General features: G+C 41.4%; 1 protein-coding gene across 1 annotated transcript in view; it reads left to right on the top strand.

The window, feature by feature from the left end:
* Window positions 1–19,444, top strand: part of ST8SIA4 (ST8 alpha-N-acetyl-neuraminide alpha-2,8-sialyltransferase 4) — an 84,663-nt gene that overhangs the window by 57,887 nt on the left and 7,332 nt on the right. The gene's annotated exons all lie outside the window — the stretch shown is intronic.

Here is a 19,444-nt window from a genome sequence, read left to right on the forward strand (position 1 = left end):
GAGCCATGCTTGAAGCTCCAAAGGCATTTCTGAAAAGCTGTGTTCTGCAAACATAACTGCTCTGAGGGAGCAACAAGAACTCAGAATGGCCTTGGACATTAATGATATTATCTATTAAAGGCATGTTATAAGCACTTGCCTCCCTTTAAATGTTAATATTTCAAAATACACAAAGTGTGGCTTGGTCATTAATGTCTGAAGCCACTGAAACCAGATGAGTTTCATAGCATTTTCAGGGGAATTCACTTGTTGAAGCACTTGCAAAGATAGGCAGAACAGCTGCCTATCCATCATTCTCAAGGCATTCAAAGGCCTATTTGAGTACTAGAATCATAGAATCATAGAGTTGGAAGAGACCACAAGGGCCATTGAGTCCAACCCCCTGCCAAGCAAGAAACACTTCACACAGTTACCGTTGTGTGAAGGAGAGAGCAGGGCTTCACTTGCTGCCCCCTCCCTTGTCATAAAAGTCCTTACCAATATGCCCACCACATTCCACATGTTGCGGGGGGGGAGGGGAATCTATATTTTTGGGCTTTCAGACCATGTGAGGAACCTACATACAGAGAACATGTTCCCCTATTCAGGCCTAGCCCAACCCAAGTGGGTCGGGAGAGTGGCTTATGGCTTGGAAAAGGTAGTCTTACTCTCTGCATGATGTAATAGTGTTTGCACATTGCTTTACATGTGAACATGAGACTTCACCCAAGTCCAAGTGAATTTTGCAAATGACTGTACCCATGTTGTTGTTTTAAATCAACACTGATTCTTGAGCCCTCAAACTGTGGGCACTTCTGTACTCACATTGTATGTGCTTGGATTTGATCATCTGCAATGTTGGTGTGTGAAGCAATAATGTCTGAAATCGAAATATGACTATTCTTAAAATGCTTTATTAGTTCTAGTAAGAAGAATGTGCAGTGCACGTGATGAAGTTTGTGGGTAATGAAATATTATGGGTAATCACATTCAAAGCAGTGCCATTGTAACCACACACTGATCCATCTCCCTTAAGATGGAAACAAATATGTATATGTGTAATAATATTCTCTACAGTTGGCTCCCCTTTTTGGGGTAACTTGGCTACCATACTTGCCCAAAGCAAACCTGTTTCTCTTCCAGTCATCTCAATTAAAACCAAAAAATGTAGGAAACAAAAAAGTGTAGGGGAAATCTGCAAAATATTTATTGAAATTGGGCTGAGGGCCACATGCCCTCAGTATTGTGTATTTGTTAAGAGTGTCAGACCAGGGTTAAAATCCTTACCCAGCCCTGAAGGTCACTGAGTGACCTTGGGGCAGTCATGATATCTCAGGCTGACCTCAGAGAGGTAGAACCATGTATGCTACCTGGAGTTCCCTGCAGGAAAGGTGGGATATAAATGTAATAATGAGGATGCTGTTGTTGCTGAGACTGCCATATAAAAATGCTTGATAATGTGCTTCTTTCTGAAATATATGATGAAAAATAATTCTGTTTCAGCATTGTAAATAATGCATTCTGTAGGGAAAGGGGAGGGAAACAAATTATGTTGCTAAGGCACCATAGTTACAGATGAATAGCCAATGTAAGGAGTTCCACTTTTGTTGGGGGGTGGGAGTGTTTCCACACTCTTATTATTTACAATGCTATTCCTGAGTCCTTAATCCTAATTGCCATATTCTCCAAAGAAAAATGTTTTTTGTGTATGTGGAGAAATAATTTAAGAGCTGCTCCTTGCTAATTTTTTTCAGCTTGTGTCATTTAATTTCATAGGTCTTTACAATGCTTGAAATATTTATTTTTAATAAGAATAGGTAAGTTTCAGGTAAATATGGAAAGCAAAGGTGTTGGGGGAATTAGTAACAACCAGGTTTTTGTTTTTTTTTAATTGGGAAAAAAATACTACTTTTTTAAGGCTGCCAAATTCTATGCCCGCATCTTGACAGAAGGTTATCTTTTTAAAGAGGGCACATACATTTGCAATGACGGATGTTGCAAAGGCACTGATAACTCCCCAAAGCAAATGAAAGCAAGGAAATTTCCATGGAGAGAGTAGCTCTCTGCCAAATGAAAGGCATTAGGTTTCCCCAATGGTCTCATCTTTCTCTACCTCTCAGCTTCCAAATAGTATCTCTCCTGCCCATTCAGGGGCAAAGGGTGGACATATGTTTCCTCTGTGAGTCTGTCTCTCCACCATCTTCTTCTGAGATGTGCTTACATGGACCAGTATTTTGAGTGATGAGACTGAGATACAGTGTAATTACATTGTTGAAGTCATCCACTTATTTTTAGGGAACTATATCCATTGCTGTCCATCCATTTGTGGACAGCTCATTGATCCAGTTGAGGATTCCCAAAAATGGAAGGGGGAGGGATACAATTTTTGCTGATTCCCTTACACCCCCATAAAAACCCTGGTCTAGAGAGTTGGGGTGCCCTCTAGAATGTCATGAGAGGTGGCATAGAGGACTGCAGGAGAAAGGTGAAATGTGGAAAAGTCCTTTTGAGGATGACAGGACAGTGTTGGCTACAACCCAGTGTTGTTGTTTTTAAAATGACTGAATAAATGAAACCATCCTTGTACCAGGGATTTATTTAGGGAACAGTCCACTGCAAAGCAGCTAAAATAATGAGAGATGTGCAGAAATGCAGTTGTGCTCTTGTGCATATCCCATTTATTTCACATTTCAACTTCTTTCTTTCTTGAAAAATAAGAACACTTTATTTTTGTCCTGGGGATGCAAGTCAGAGTGATTTATCGTGCCCTTAAGGTCTGTCGGATGTTGCTCATTCAGTCAGATGCTTCAGTAGTGCTGCTGACACAACTAAGGAGAGGGAAATACCTACGAGAGTGGGGGGAAACATTTGTCTGCCTCCCCCCCCCCCCAATATAGATAAGAAAAGTGGTCATATGAATTTAAAATTTTACCTATTAAAATGTATTTAATTTTGGCCTGCTACCATGCTGAAACAAACATTTACGTAGACATATGTGCATCTTTCTCACACACATGTGGAACCCACCAGTTAATAACTTTGTCATGATGATCGCAAACATATTTATTGTCTCTCGGTTTGTTTTGTTGCCATATATATATATATATATATATATATATATATATATATATTAGTACATTGTAACATAAAGGTTGTAATCCAACAGCCAAGTAACACAAATGCCTCTGGTACTTTCCTGTCGTCAGCTATGAAGCAACTTGTAGCAGTGTCTCCATAGCTATTGATGCTTTTGGTCTCACACATCCTGAAGTGTACTGAGTATACATAAATGCTTTGTCTTGCCATATGACAGTTACTTGACATGACACATGAATTACACTCTTTGTCATGCAGTTTTCATACCGTGTTTGGGGGAACCCTGAGGTTCCTTGGAATAAGCATTGGCTGAGTTCTTGAGAACATTTTTGTTCTTTGCAAGCTGGGGAAGAAGCTCTTGTCTGTGCATTCCACGAGCTCACTGTATATCTTAGAATATGCTCATGCAACCTGACAATCTAGATTTCCATGGGCCATTAAGCAGACAAGTCTATGTAGAACTGGATCCCTGAACATACTGTTGCAATGTTCTTTTTACAAGCAAATTCTCACACTCTCAAGTATTGTGTGCGGAATTACCAATAAAGAAAGTACAGCTGTACTAATATGAATCAAATCACTTGAGAGAAGGACTTTATAAAAGTGTAGTTTGCTTTAAAACATTGGACCATATTTACAGGGTAACAAGATACGAAATGAGAGCATAGAACATATATTTAAAAAAATCCATTAGTGGTAGGTGTAATAGTGGAAACACATTTCAACAGCTTTTTAAGCATTCTTAAAGAGTAAAGTTAAGGTAAAGGTACCCCTGACCATTAGGTCCATTCGTGGACGACTCTGGGGTTGTGGCGCTCATCTCGCTCTGTAGGCCGAGGGAGCCAATGTTTGTCCACAGACAGTTTTTCCGGGTCATGTGGCCAGCATGACTAAGCCGCTTCTGGTGAACCAGAGCAGCACATGGAAACGCTGTTGACCTTCCCGCCAGAGTGGTAACTATTTATCTACTTGCACTTTAACATGCTTTCGAACTGCTAAGTGGGCAGGAGCAGGGACCGAGCAACAGGAGCTCACCCCACCACAGGGATTTGAACCGCCAACCTTCTGATCGGCAAGCCCTAGGCTCTATGGTTTAGACCACAGCACCACCCGCGTCGCATTCTTAAAGAGTAAGCCTTTCTTTAAAAAGTCTTTCCCAGATTACCTCTGAGATTGCCCCAAAGGAAGAGAAGAAGCCAAGGTGATATGAGGGGGCAGGTGTCAAAACCATCCTGACATATATTGTCTTAACTGGCTCGAATATGAGCTTTGCTAGTTTTATGTCTGACCTATAAGGGTCTCCTGTAAGCATTCTTTAACACTAGATTATTTAAGTTACAGGATATGACCTATAGTCCTATAACCTAATATTTCCTGATTATATTATTAAGCAATGTGAACCTTCCTGATGATCCACAACAATCCACCTGCCAGGAATGTAACACTGGAGCTCTACTCCACCTGGTAAGCTTCTGCTTACATTTCAGCCTTTGAGAAACAAAGAGCTTCCAGAAACAGAACACTTAACCAGCAATATCAACATTACCAGCTTAACCAAGCTTCTTCTGCCTGAAGCCTTTCTTGACTCTTTCTGGAAATAAGACTAGAGCAGACAAAATTCAGATGAATAGAAGTCTAATCATATTTTAAACTGTTGGGCTGAGAGTTCAGCGGTAAAAAGTACAGTAGGTTTCTAGGTCAGAGGTTGCAGCGTGAGTCAACCAGAGTGAATGAGCCTGCTCGAATCAAAATTATTTTAACTCCTATTCTCACTTTCCCCTCTTAATATCTCTGCAAGATCATTAACAACACTCCAGTCATTAATAATAATAATAATTATTATTATTATTATTATTATTATTTATTATTTATAACCTGCCCATCTGGCTGAGTTTCCCCAGCCACTCCCAATTAAGTGTTAAAAACAATACAGCATTGTTTTGTTTGTTGAAGCAAAGATTACCAGGCAAGCTCCTGAGCCAGCAAGAGTTTACAAAAGTAGTTTTAAACTAAGTGAAACAATATGCTGGAGAAGAAATTTCTGGGATAGGAAGTCTATTTTTGTCTCCTGTCCATTACGCTAGAAAGTGTGAAAATGATTGGTGTAGATCATTGCTGAACTGTTTCACAACTCATCTCTTAATTGCTATTAGATTGCTGTCTAAAAGGCATAACTGATGACTCTTAGTGCTTGGCAGAGAGTCACATCTAACTATTGTGAAATGACATGTTCATGCATACTAGAAGGCAACCTTAAGGTACATGTATCTAAAAATAATTTCAGAAAGAACCATGAAAACTGAAATCTTGTCCTAACAGTGAATTAAGTGGAGTTAGTATTGTGCTATGTCACTAGAATAAAAAGGAACATTCACGTGTTAGTGGAGAACTTAGAATTGTCCATACATATGATTGTCTTACAACACAGCTCATTTATCTTGGTATTTATTTATTTTGAATTATTGCTAACATGCTCTTCCTCACAAAGAACCCAGTAAACAAAACTAAAATCCAGTGTATCGCAGCACAGCAATATAAATAAATACAGAGAAGAAAGTATCTAGCTGACTTTATGTGACTTGCTTACATTACACAACCACAAGGAGGAATAAGGGTGAAATTCAAATCAGTGTGCATTTATAGACAAATCTGCCTAATTTACATTTTCTGAAGCACAGCCTTCTTTTGAAATGTGCTCTTCTCTGAATATTGCAATGCGGTATTCAGCTATGTAATGTGTACAAAAATGCATATATTGAAGAGTGCATATGAATGCATATATTAGTGAAAATTACCTATATAAAATTTGTGGGTTTTTTTAAAAAAATGAAATAACATATAAAATGCATTATATAAGGGGAAATTGTTTTGCAAATTTGTGCATATTAGACAAAACTGCATACAAAAATGAGTATATTAGGAGAAATCTGCATTAAATGCTGCCACGTTTTCATTAGGACTTGAGGGGGTGGTTCCCTCCAAAAAAGATTGCAAACTGAAGTGGAAATGTGGAAATCTGAATTTAAGGGTGGGAAACTGAGAAACTGAAATTGATTGGCCCATACCTAACCACCAGTGTTCAGTTAAGATTCAGCTGCCAGTCCAGTTGCCTTAGTCATGTGGAACAGAGAGAAATGCCATACTGACTTGCAGCAAAATACCTTGGCCCAGCTCTGCTTAGGCCACAGTTCTGATGAGCACACTTATTCAAAAATAAACCCATTGATTCCAAAGGGGTTTACTTTCTAGTAAGGACTGACTTCCTCCTAAGCAGACATAGGATTGTGCTACATGTTCTAATTGGCTGTAAAGCTGCAGTAGCTGAAGCTTCTTGTTCTGTAGGAGAACAGGGGACATAAAATTAAAGGCCATACTAATGGCCTTTTCATTGAATATCTGCTTTACAAACAGGAATCTTGTTGTTCCTGCAATATTTAGCAGAAACACTTAGCATTGACTGAGGTCAAAGTGGGAAGGAGGAGGAGGAGGTAGTATTGATTCACTGAGTGGAACTTGTCATTAAAGGAAGATTGAATGTTTGACTCTTATCTCCCTTTATTACAGTGTGTTTTTACCTTGCATAAAACAGCTGTTTGTCTTATTTTATGTTACCTACTTGAGAATGCTCTTTAGCTAATGCTCATATGTTGACATTATACTGACACATTCATATGGTGCAGTTTGGCACACACTGGCTGCTGAAACCGTCACTTGGGTGACACATTATCTGGACCTGAACCAAAGACCATGATAGTGAGCTGCATATATGGAGTGTGTGGTGGTGGACTTTTTGGAACTGGGTCCACCAAGCCAGTAACTCCAGATATGATACAGTGGTACCTCGCGTTAAGAACTTAATTCGTTCCAGAGGTCCGTTCTTAACCTGAAACTGTTCTTAACCTAAGGTACCACTTTAGCTAATGGGGCCTCCTGTTGCCACCATGCCGCCGCCACGCCGCCATGGTAGACCTTCTACGTTTTGACACTCCTTAAATACTGTTGTGCTGAGCTGATTTCTTATGACTGTGAATATTTGCTTTTACAAGCATCTCCCCCACAGTTCCTTAAATTTATTTACCCTTCCACTACACAGCTGACCAATCTACATGTTCCTCATCTACAAATGCCAATAACATCTAATCTGACTCTTACATGTCAGTTGTTAAATAGGAAGTAACAATGCAAGCATGGGACTTCAGTGTAATAAGGTGGAAAGTTATGTTTCAGGAATGTCTACTTCTTGAATCAGAAATGGTGTGACATGATGCATTGTCTCTCTGGATTATGTTGCATAAATGTACATTCTGGGCATTCAATATTTAACCAGCATTTCTCTAAAATTGGCTGCTTCCCCAAACCTGCTCATAGCTGCCTGTTATGTGTAGATGGTGCTATTTTGGCTACACAAAGGACTGTGCTCACTCTTAAATTTTAGGATTCCTTACCTCCTGTTTTAAACTTAAACAAATATCTTTGCATTGCTACCAAGGGAAGCTTTTCCACTTTTCCACAGATCCTCTTGTGAGGAATGCGTTCCAGAAAGTATGAGCTTCTGGTGCGTCTGCAGAGCCAGATATAGCACACACACACACACACACAAAAATTCACCCATCTCGCCCACCTTAAAACAATAAAACAGGTAAACGCAATTTGGAGAATTTCTAACAAATTTATATTCCCCTCTTTTTAGGGTGATGTATGTTTAGGACTTCCCCATGCAAATTGCTAGGAGGAAAAAATCGGTCAAAACCTCAGCACAGCTCAAAATTTTCTCTTGTCTCATGTGCCATGCCAGATTTTGCAGTATCTGAATAGTCCTTAAGGTGAATCATATTGCAAAGCATTGCTCTAGATTAGTCAGAACAAATCTAGTCAATAATGGCAGTGTGAGCAATATCTATTTTACTTCACCAGCACCCATCTAACATAATTCAAATTCACATCAGTCATTCGGTGTTTTGCATATGAAATCTCACCAACAGAGCTTGGACTCAGGATATTTTTTCTTTAAGGGGAAGAAAAGTGTCTAAACTTTCTCCTTGGTATTTGTTTGCATTTTCCTTGCTTGCCTGTTAACTGCTGCAGGCTGTATTGATAATGCATTCTTTCCCATTAATCTTTTCTGTCCAGAGGAATATTATGGGTTCATTTGTCATTTTAGGGAGGAACTAGGCATTACGCTTGAAACATGAGTGCTCAAACTGAGTTATCTGCCTTCCTCTTCAAAATATTTAGGCACTCTGTGGTGTGATTTTACATGCTTTTCCATACCCCCAGGCAAAAGCAGGCAGTGATATAGAACAAGTGGTGACGTCACAGCATGCATTACAGAGAGAGGTAAAAGGTAAAGGTACTCCTGACCGTCGTGGACGATTCTGGGGTTGTGGCACTTATCTCGCTTTATTGGCCAAGGGAGCCGGCGTTTGTCCACAGACAGCTTCTGGGTCATGTGGCCAGCATGACTAAGCCGCTTCTGGCAAACCAGAGCAGCACACGGAAACGCCATTTTCCTTCCCACTGGAACAGTACCTATTTATCTACTTGCACTTTGACACGCTTTCGAACTGCTAGGTGGGCAGGAGCTAGAACCGAGCAACGGGAGCTCACCCCGTCGCGGGGTTTCAAACTGCTGACCTTCTGATCGGCAAACCCTAGGCTCAGTGGTTTAGACCACAGTGCCACCGCATCAACCAGGTTCAGTTCTCCTCTTAGATAATGAATGATCGGCTTGCTTATATTTCTGAAGATTTGATAAAGACTGATACAAAATTCTAGAGTCAACCATAGTCAAGTCTGAGGTGGAGTACCTAATTTTTTTCATAAAACAAACTGTTTGCATATAAAATGGGCATCTATTATACATCAGTTCTAAGTTGTGGTTGGTGGTTGGCATGTGGTCTAAACCACACAGCCTAGGACTTGCCGATCAGAAGATCAGCAGTTTGAATCCCTGCGACGGGTTGAGCTTCCATTGCTCAGTCCCAGCTCCTGCCCACCTAGCAGTTCGAAAGCGTGCCAAAGTGCAAGTAGATAAATAGGTACCGCTCCAGCAGGAAGGTAAATGGCGTTTCCGTGTGTTGCTCTGGTTTGCCAGAAGTGGCTTAGTCATGCTGGCCACATGACCTGGAATCTGTCTGCAGACAAATGCCGGCTCCCTTGGCTTATAGAGCGAGATGAGCACTATAACCCTAGAGTAGTCCGCGACTGAACCTAACGGTCAGGGGTACCTTTATCTTTGCTAAGTTGTACATAATGATTACTTGATCATATATGGATCATATGTTGTACATAATGATTACTTGATCATATATGGATCATATGTTTATATACACAGATTTGTATATATTGAAGGCACAGCATCAGTTCAATTTACATGAATTTGGCATCCTTTTGAGATGCTGGAACTAGTTTTGAAAACTAGTAGAGGACTGTTGGTATCTTTTTCATCTTCTTTTAAATATCATATGGCAGTTGTTTGACACGCTGAGACATTTGTGTTTCCCAGAAATAACATCAACATGTGGCACATTCAGCCACCCTGTGGCATTAGAGCCTGATATTTTCAATCTTCTATGCTCAGGATAAATCGGTGCTATCAGTTCCTAAGAATAAGACTTCAGATGATAAATAGTCCAGGCTGCATATTTAACCTTGTCTTCCTTACAGTCCTATTCTGGGAAATAGATCCCACTCCGTTTGGTGGGGCTGCTCCAGGGTCATTATAAGTTAGGTTTTTACCTTATTCTTGCATATAGTGTCGGGCACATTAATGGTGGATCGCAGCTTATTCATTCCCTTCTTCTGGTTCCGGATATTCTGTATGGCACAGTGGAGTCTTGTTTCTTCCTTTGTATTGTTCACATGTTATTTATATGCAGAAATACACAAGCTGCATTCAGTGAAGGCATGTGCAACATTGGGATCTCAAGCCAGCACTTTGGGACAATTAAAGCCAGATGAGAATTTCTGCACTTACCATAAGTGCTCAGAGGACAGAGTAGAGACAGGTACTTAGCATCCCTGGAAGAAGTCCTTTACTTTCCTTGACATCAGCAAGGACACCTACCAAGTGAGCATCTATGCACCTGCATGGTGCTGAGTGATTTGCTTCCCAGTTCTTAAACACAGAGCAGAGAATCTTTCCGGCCGCCCACCCTTGGCCCTGCGGTGGTGTGTAGCAGTTTGGCAAACTATCTCACCTTTCAAAGAATCACCTTAGACTCATGTCAGAATGTAAGTGAAGTTGACAATGGGAATGTGAATTCCTCCTGGAAGAGAAGTACGTAATTTCATTGTGTATTGTTGGTTTGTGTCAGTTATTTTCATAAACTTCTGATTGCTCAAACAGGCTTTAAAATTGGAGGCACATAAGGAAGCCTTAAGGCCTCAAAATGTTACTTTTGGGCAGTGTTATTAAAAGGAGGCTGGCTCAGAGTAGTGACTCGAATAGTGCTGCAACAGGCATCTTCTTCAAAGGTGAGATAATTCTGCCATGTCTTTGGATCAGCAGCAGGAACCCTAACTTTCCCAGTGTTTATTGTTAGTGAAGGGATAAGGTGATACAAATCTCCACTAGGCCTGAGCAGCAGTAAGCTGTGGTTGCCAGTTCTCCATTGTTAGCAAGGAGAATAGTCCTGAAGTGGAAGGAATGCCTGCTTTGACATGCCTGCAACACTACAAATTCCTTCAGTGCAATCCTGAGCACACTTACTTGAAGTTAAGGGGACAAGGGGTTGTATTCAACTAAAGCCAGTGCTTCTTCAACTTGGGTCTCCAGTTGTTGTTGGACTACAACTCCCATCAACCATGACCACTGGTACTGCTAGACAGGGATAATGGGAGTTTTAGTCCAACAGCTGATGACCCGAGTTTGAGAAACACTGAACTAAACTTTACCTAGAATTGTTGTTGTTTAGTCGTTTAGTCATTTCCGACTCTTTGTGACCCCATGGACCAGAGCACGCCAGGCACTCCTGTCTTCCACTGCCTCCCGCAGTTTCAAACCCATGTTAGTAGCTTACCTAGAATAGACCCACTGAAATAAATGAACATGACTAAGTTAGGTCCATTAATTTCAGTGGGTCTGCTCTGAGTAAAACTTTGTTGGATATCACTCTTAATCTTGAGTAAGCAAGCTTTGGATAACATAAAGAAAACTCTTCCAAAAACATCTTTCCCCCTGGGGAAAATGAGATCAAAGACAAAATGAGGCTTGTGCAGTGACAGATGTCAATTATATTACTTAATGCACTACTTGAGGTCCATTGAATAGATTAACAAATTGTGACAAAATGACAAGTACATTCTGTGGTGATTGATGAATTGATGTGTTATCAAGGTCTTCAAACTGCCAGACCCAGAAAAATAGAAATGGTGTGAGATCAGTGTGAAATCATTGCTGAGCAAATGCTGTTACTTATTTTGTATGAATAGGCTGGATTGTTTTATCTTTTCCTGATAGTTTTCTTTTTTATTTATTTTGTTTATATTATTCCTTTTGTTCCTTGATAGTCTTATGTTTAAGGCAGGGACCAGACCCAGTGCCTTCCAATAATGCCCTGACATTCCCCAGCTTGTACAGTAATCCAAGGATGTACGAGGTGGGCTATGTTTATGGTGGTTGCCAACCAACAAGGAAAGCTCTTTGTGTACAAGTGGCTATGTTTCCCCTAAGTTTCACAGATAGAAGACAGCTCACAATGGCTTCAGCCACACCAACCTGATCCTTCATCATATCAGCCATATGGGCAATAACAACTGGCAAAAAATGGCAGGCCTAGAGTAGATCTGCTTGAGGTGGACCTGCAAGTTCTTGCAAGTGAGGTGGCCCCACTTCCTCCTTCACACCACTGCATTTACACAGATGGATTCAATGTGGTGTCCATGTTTAAGACTTGGAAAACTTAGTTTTGTTACTAATCATAGTTTTCACAGATGACACCATTTCCATCATTTTTCTCAAAGGATCTGCTCCAAAAATACTGCTTTCATTATGAGAAAATAACACATGTGTAATGAACAGCTGTGGAGCCATTTAAAGGCATGCATAATGTGCGCCCTTTACTCCCCCCCCAACACAATCCAGATTGTTCTCATCCAGATATACTCTCATGCATCTTGTTAACAGATGGTCAGCAAGGATTGGGAACTGCATGGTGGACAGCCTCTTGTGTGTGTGCATGTCAGTAGCTAATGTGCAGATAAAACAATTGCTGGATCACATGCACAGGAGATTTTAAATGGGACATTTTATCAGATAATTCTAAAGTGCTTGCTCCATGCCTGTTAAAATTTATGTCCACTGAGGCCTCAAACTGCTTCTTTCCCCCTCCCAACCCCCAATTCCTGTTGGGTCATTGTCTTGGTAATTGTGGTGGGAAGGATTTCTATAAGTAGAATCTGTGTCTTCAAAGAAACACTGCCATGTCAGGATTTCTTAATGACCAAGAATTACCTGAATTTACTCACCCATAGGACAGAAACAATGCAAGCAGACTATTAATCAAACAATTACTTTTCTGGTTAAGCAATTTTCCAATAATCAGATTTGACTGATCTCTTAGGCAGCAATGCTGTTCACTAACCGGTTCAGTTGCATGATCTAGGAACAAATCATAGAAGCCAAATAAACCCACAGGTCAGTTTTAAAATCATTTAAGCAGAAACTGGAAGCCAGGGATTTACTGGGATGAGATGTGTTATTGACTGATTAATTACAAATTCAGCCTCTGGAAAGGGATTTAAGTTCTAAACTGCAGGTTAAATGCCTCAAGTCATTTTTGTTACTTGGATGCACTTGAATTCTCTCTGAGATGGTTAGAAGCTGCAAAATTTCACTGTGAATTTCAAGGTGTCCTAGATTTATAGAAATTGAGATTGAGCCTGAGCTCCTTTCTCATTTATAAAGTACCCAGCTGTTATTTTTGGTTCTGCCTTTTGGCTTAATATCACCACATCAAGACTTGTGCAGAATGTGGGAAATGTGTCTTTTGTTTGTTCATTTCCCCTCTTATTTTCTAAGGGTCAACTAAAACTACTGAATTTCTTCATGCAGTTGTGTATACAGGTACATAGCCAAGTGGAGAAAAGGGTAGTGTGAACCAAGCAGGCACAGATGCGATGAGCCAGCATGCATCTGTATTCATTTCAAGAAAATGCAAATTTCGTTCATCATGTGTGCCACCCACTCATATATTTTAATGAGTGGATGTGATTACATTAGACCCATCAATTTGGGTTTGGGTGGGTCTGTTCTAAGTCTGTTTTAGTTGAATACCATTCCATTTGTGGAACACATTTCCATTCTCTCCTTCCCATGCAGCCACAAATCTGTCCTGGAGGGTTGGGGCACCTTCCAGAGCACCTTTGAGGAGGCATGAAGGACTACAAAGAGTAGGAGAAGAAAGGAAAGTCCCCTTGCGCAAGCCCTAAAAGTCTCACCCCTTTTTATAAGGAAATTGTGTTCATGGTAGCTCACAATATACAAGATAAATGGTCAGTTACACCAGTAAATAAACATGAACAATGCACATTTCAATGGCAACACATTTCTGATCTCATAAGGGCATTTCAATGATGTCCCAAATAACAATTCATAATTTTATTTAAAAAATAATCAAACTGATATTTCTTCATAGTTATTAAAAATCACCCACAATCAGGAGTTGTAGAAAAGACTGAAAACAGAGGGGGGAAGTCTCCCCTCTGGTCTGCTTCCCAGGCCACGCCCCCTTGGCCCACCAACAATTGGCTCAAGCCATGGGTGGGCTCTGACAGCCCCCGCAGCCAAGGAGGAAATGACATCATCTGCCAGCTGTGCAGGGCCCAGAAGGCTGCTTCGGCCCAGGGGCAGGCCACCCTGATCCGCAACCACCACTCCCTGGCAAGAACAAGGTGACTGGTCTTTCTAGAAGCAGCTGCCTCTTGGAAAATCCTGAAGCTGAGCCATAAGGCTGATGGTAGCCAAAAATAGAGACTTCTCTTTCTTCCACTCTATACTTTCTCCAGTTAGGTCTTTGTGTCTCCCCATGTGGACACCATGAGCCAGGATTTATTGCTAGGTTATTGGGTTGGTGTTGGTTGGCACTTGGCAGTCCTATAACTTTTTTAAGCAAACGAGAAAACATTTTGTCCATTTTCAAAGGCATTGTCTTGTTTTTGGAAGCTCTGTGGGCAAAATGTTGACTAGGAGGGCCTACTGACAAGGATTTTCTTTCGCAAGCACCCAATAAAAGCTGGAACTGGTTGTGCTAAGCATATGCCAGCATAGCAAATCTGAATTTGCAGTAGGCACTAGAAATCTAGTCCAGGATAAAAAAAACTCAGCAGATGTTCACTCTAGGCATGGGTCCAAGCAAAGAAAACTGGGCATTGGCACCAGTCTAACCAAGGAAGCTAGCCCAAGGCAGGGCAGGACATCTGGCAAATCCCAGATGCTCTATGAGATTCATGTAGAAAGAAGCTGATACCAACTTCCAGCTGATAAACCCAAACGTCTGTATATGGGACAGTGCGTGTGAGTGTGCCATCTTCACCTTTCATTTTAAAGTTGCTTCAGCTCCATGGGACCAACTCCACTTGACTACAATGCAAAATGAGGTTGGGTTATTTCTTCTTTCCCTGTGATATGAATGCCAGGGTTATTTGAGCCACAGAAACATATTCTTCTGCATTCCTGGAAAGCTGAGACTGTTCATGTTACAGTCACAAGATTCTAGTTTCTGCTGGCTAAAGCTGATCTTTCCCAAAGCAACTTCTGCTTGAGAATTGAATGCCTGGCTTGGGATCCAGAGTTCCATTTCCTTGCTGCTCTTTATTTCCTCTTTATTTCCTTGCTCAGGGTTGAATGCAGGTTCAGTACAGTGGGCAGCCAGTGCTGGCATGAGGTTCTCCTGCCCCACACAATGCCTGTTGAAAGAGGGACCATTGTTCCATCCCCAACAGCCAAAGAAGGAGCTCTGTACTATAGGCACATGATGATCAGAACGTCTGTCCAAGCAGGACATTTATAGAAGCCTGCAATCTATTTCTCTAACACTTGTAGTGTTTCTGCACACAGTGGCGAAGTGACAATGTCTCAAATATATGCAGCTGTTATTTCATTATTTCTGCCGCTGTGCTTTTATTCAACTCTTTTAGTAGGCCCAAGGAACAATTGCCAACAGAGTTTCCTCCCAGTGTTGGAGGAGCGCTTCCTGACATGAGCTTTATATAGCAAATGGGTTGTTCAGATCTATTTCCCTCCCCCCGTGTGTACAACTGGTGTGTTTGCATCCACACAGTCCATTCTTCTCATTCCTTGGCGTTCACTGCTATTTTGCTGTTTGCCATCCGCACCAGTAGGGGGAGCTTGACTGTTTGTCTTTACTCTGTTACTTTCTTGCTCCTCCACCTTCTCTCATTCTGGACATGTATACAGTTCCCAAACTCAATCCGTTCTGAAAGTCCATTCGACTTGCAAAACCTTCGAAAACCAAGGTGCAGCTTCTGATTGGCTGATTGGCCCTGGAAACAATGCCAACAGCCGGAACAAACCAGAACACTTACTTCTGGGTTTGCGGCATTCGGGAGCCTATTTGTTCGTCAACTAAACCGTTTGGGAACCAAGGTACCAATGCACATGTTATTTCTGTACCTGTGCATGTGTACTTAAAAAAAAAAAAAAGATCACCAGAAACAGGCAACTACTACCACCTCGTAGGTATCATTTTTCACAATGGACAAAGTGGAGGCTTGAAGTTTTGGCCCTTCAAGACCCATTTCTATGGAGGTTTTGTACATGCTTGATATCTGGCTATATTTATCTGCTGTTTAATTTTGGGGGAGCAGAGAGGCAGTATAAAAGTCCCCAAGAATACCTTGAAGGACCCCGTAACAGTTGACAGACAATCACACACTTTCCCCACAAAAACGGGGGGCGACAAAATTAGTCTTCCAGAAAATAATAACTTTTTTAAGGCCAGTGTATGTACTGTGATTACTGACCTTGAGGCAACCATCAGTTACCCACATTTATTGTGTTGAAATCCTCCTTTGAACTGGGTTGTTGAAATTCGGAGGTGCCATTACATTGCAGCAATCGGTGGAAGTAGGTGTCAAATAGACAATTCGGAGTCACATTCACATCATTTAGTATTGGGGGCTAACTAAACCAAATGGATAGGCTGTGATTTGATGGTGAACAAATGGGAGTAGGAGACAGTTCTAGAGAACACCCCTCAAAACATCGCCACACACATATCCTGCCCCCAAAATGAGGTGGGGGCTTTCCCCCCAGTAATGAGTTCCCACACCAGCAGTGACTATGGCAACATAATAGATTTTTCTTTTTCTTACAAATTGGATTTTTCACAGTAAGGGAAAATCCGGATTAAAAAAAGAGTTGTGCCTGGCATTTTGATGACGATGATGCCACAAAACCTGTATACATGAGCTGCTGAGATTGCAGAATAAATTCCTGGCTGGAAGCATCCAGAGCCTAGTCTGGAACCAAAATATGTATAGCTTTATGTGTCTCATATTCTGCTTCTAACAACAACAAAAGAACTCCTGGTTGAACTTGTGAAATGGTAAGAAGCTTGAATAAAAATCAAACTTCGGTAAGACAAGTGTTTTGGCTCAGTGTCTGTTTTCAGACTACATTTCTTTTAGGTTTATTCATAGCATACCAGAAAAGTGGCCCTTAATTATCTACTGAAGGATTTGCTGCGAGTCAGGATTCTCCCTCCCTCCTCCCCCTCTTAACAGACAAGAAAATAACTCTAAAATTAGCAAATGCTTCACATATTCCATCCCCTCCCCAGGTCTGCTACTGTTGCTTCAACATTTGCTTTTTAGAGGTTTCAAATCACAACTAATGTAGGCTTTGGAAGAGGGGAAAAAACCTGCCCAACATGTGACTGATGACAGCCAAAGCTAAGCCTGGCAAAACAGATTTTAAAAAATAAAAATAAAAAAAATTGTTGCTAAATTCAGCTATATTCAGAAGGAGATTTTGCTGAAAACCAGAGAAGGGCTGAGGCGCAGCATTAACAAAAGAGATAATCCTGTTTGATCGTTTCTATTTTGCACAAATACATTTCCATGTGCTTAAGCCTTCATAGAGTGGGAATGGCATGAGCAAAAGGCTGGTTCTGAGTTCTGGACTGATCATTCTAAACTAAGCAAGGAATTACAGATTTGTGAACTGATCACCCTTCCCTTAAGAGTTGTTTTTCTAAGTAGCATGGTGGAGAGTAATGATGGACTGCATTGCAGCACAACAGGATGGGTGGGTAAATCAAATCTCCTTGCCACCTTTATGCCCCTCTTCCCCCAAGCTGCTATTTGCCTTATTGGGGAACCCATATTGCATCCACATACAGAGGTACCTCTGGTTGCGAACAGGAATCATTCTTGAGGCCCATTCGCAACATGAGCAGAACGCAACTCACAGTGGCGCGTCTGCGCACACGCGGGTTGTGACTCGCCGCTTCTGCACATGCACGTGACATCATTTTGCGCATCTGCTCATGCACGAATGGTGAAACCCAGAAGTAACCCTTTCCAGTACTTTCGGGTCACCATGGGACGCAACCTGAAAAAACATATCACGAAGCAAACATAACATGAGGTATGACTGTACATTTATCCAAAATGAGTAGGAGGAGAAATTATTTGCACATGAAAACAGTGGGGGAAGGGTTAACACCCTTCTTCGCCCAGTTGGCTTTGGTCTGTCTTGGGAGACAATGGAGGGGTACACCTTTGGGGTGCAGTCAAACTGTTGGACTTTACAGTGTTTTGTGTTGTGTATGAACCTATTAGGTCCGTAAATTACCATATAGCATACGTTCAACACACACAAAAATGACAATTTGTTGTTGACAAAGGACAGCTGGACATATAAAGGACCTCATTACTTTCAGTAGCTTAGGGTCTCATCAAACCTAAATCTGGCCCTGTGGAAGAGACATGTTTTGTTGCAGTTGAGGCAGATGAAAACATCCAGTTGTGCTGCTGCTGATGCACCCTGGTGTTTCTAGCCATCATTCCTCCTCTGGTCACTGCTGTGGATAGACAACCTGACTGTTGTTGTACTGTGGTCATCTGCAAGGAATTCCCACAAGGTGGTTCTGATTCAATTTGGGGCTGGAGGCATGGTTGCTATAATATTTTTATGGAAGCCGCCCAGAGTGGCTGGGGGGGCCCAGCCAGATGGGCGGGGTATAAATAATAAATTATTATTATTATTATTAATAGATGCTAGAGCCAGTCACATATCTCAAAGGTTGCAACTCGTTCATCACATACATACACAGCACCTGATTGACAGTTGCCACTGTCAGCTGGTCACTTGAGCTGGAAGGAGGCTCACTCCAGATTCTTTCTGCCCCTCCACTTTTCCTCCGCTGAGCAACAGAAGGCTCAAATTCAATCTCTGTGTTTACTCACTGCTTTGAAAATACCATTCACCCAAATAATGATGATGATAGCAATAATGCACAAGGCATATATTGTATCACAAGTGCCTGCTTTACTGGTGCAACATTTCTGCACCTGATTATGGGCAATTCCCCCTTCACACTGCAGCCCTCTGCCACATAGCTTGTTCAGGAAGGTCCTGCAGCTCTGGGAAGAATGTTTTCAGGGCCACACAGGACTGCAAGGGACAAAACGACAAGGTATCTTCAGCTCATGCAACCGTTGGGTACAAACTGTTGCTGATATTGTAAGTTAGCCCAGATGATCTGTTGATCTCATATCCATACTTAGCAAGATGTACAGTGGTACCTCAGGTTAAGAACTTAATTCGTTCCGGAGGTCCGTTCTTAACCTGAAACTGTTCTTAACCTGAGGTACCACTTTAGCTAATGGGGCCTCCCACCACCGCTTCCGCGCAATTTCTGTTCTCATCCTGAAGCAAAGTTCTTAACCAGAAGTATTATTTCTGGGTTAGCAGAATCTGTAACCTGAAGCGTCTGTAACCTGAAGTGTCTGTAACCCGAGGTACCACTGTATAGTCATAATTGATTCTGATGGTTTGTTGGGTTGTGCGTGTGGGAGAAAAATATGGAGGTGTTATGCCTCACCCCCAGGAAAAGAAATAGAATGCCAATCAACGAAGAAGCTAAAATAGTAATATGCTTGGGAGGTAAGTGGCCTTTATACTTGAACTGTGTACCTGCAAAGCGTATACTCCTCCTGGACTTTTCCACTAGTGATGTGTGAGTAATTCAGTCTTTCTAGATTTCAATATGAATTGACCTGTTCTGCACCTCCTCAGCTACTATTTGGATTGAACTTTTGTTATCTACCAGCTTTCTCACTTCTCAAATGTTCCAATGCAGTTCTCAGCTCAAAATCTGTATCAAAATGCTCCTTTTTAAAA

The sequence above is a fragment of the Podarcis gaigeae genome (genome assembly GCF_964106915.1).
Source record: "Podarcis gaigeae genome assembly, chromosome: 11".
In the NCBI taxonomy this organism is placed as follows: domain Eukaryota; kingdom Metazoa; phylum Chordata; class Lepidosauria; order Squamata; family Lacertidae; genus Podarcis; species Podarcis gaigeae.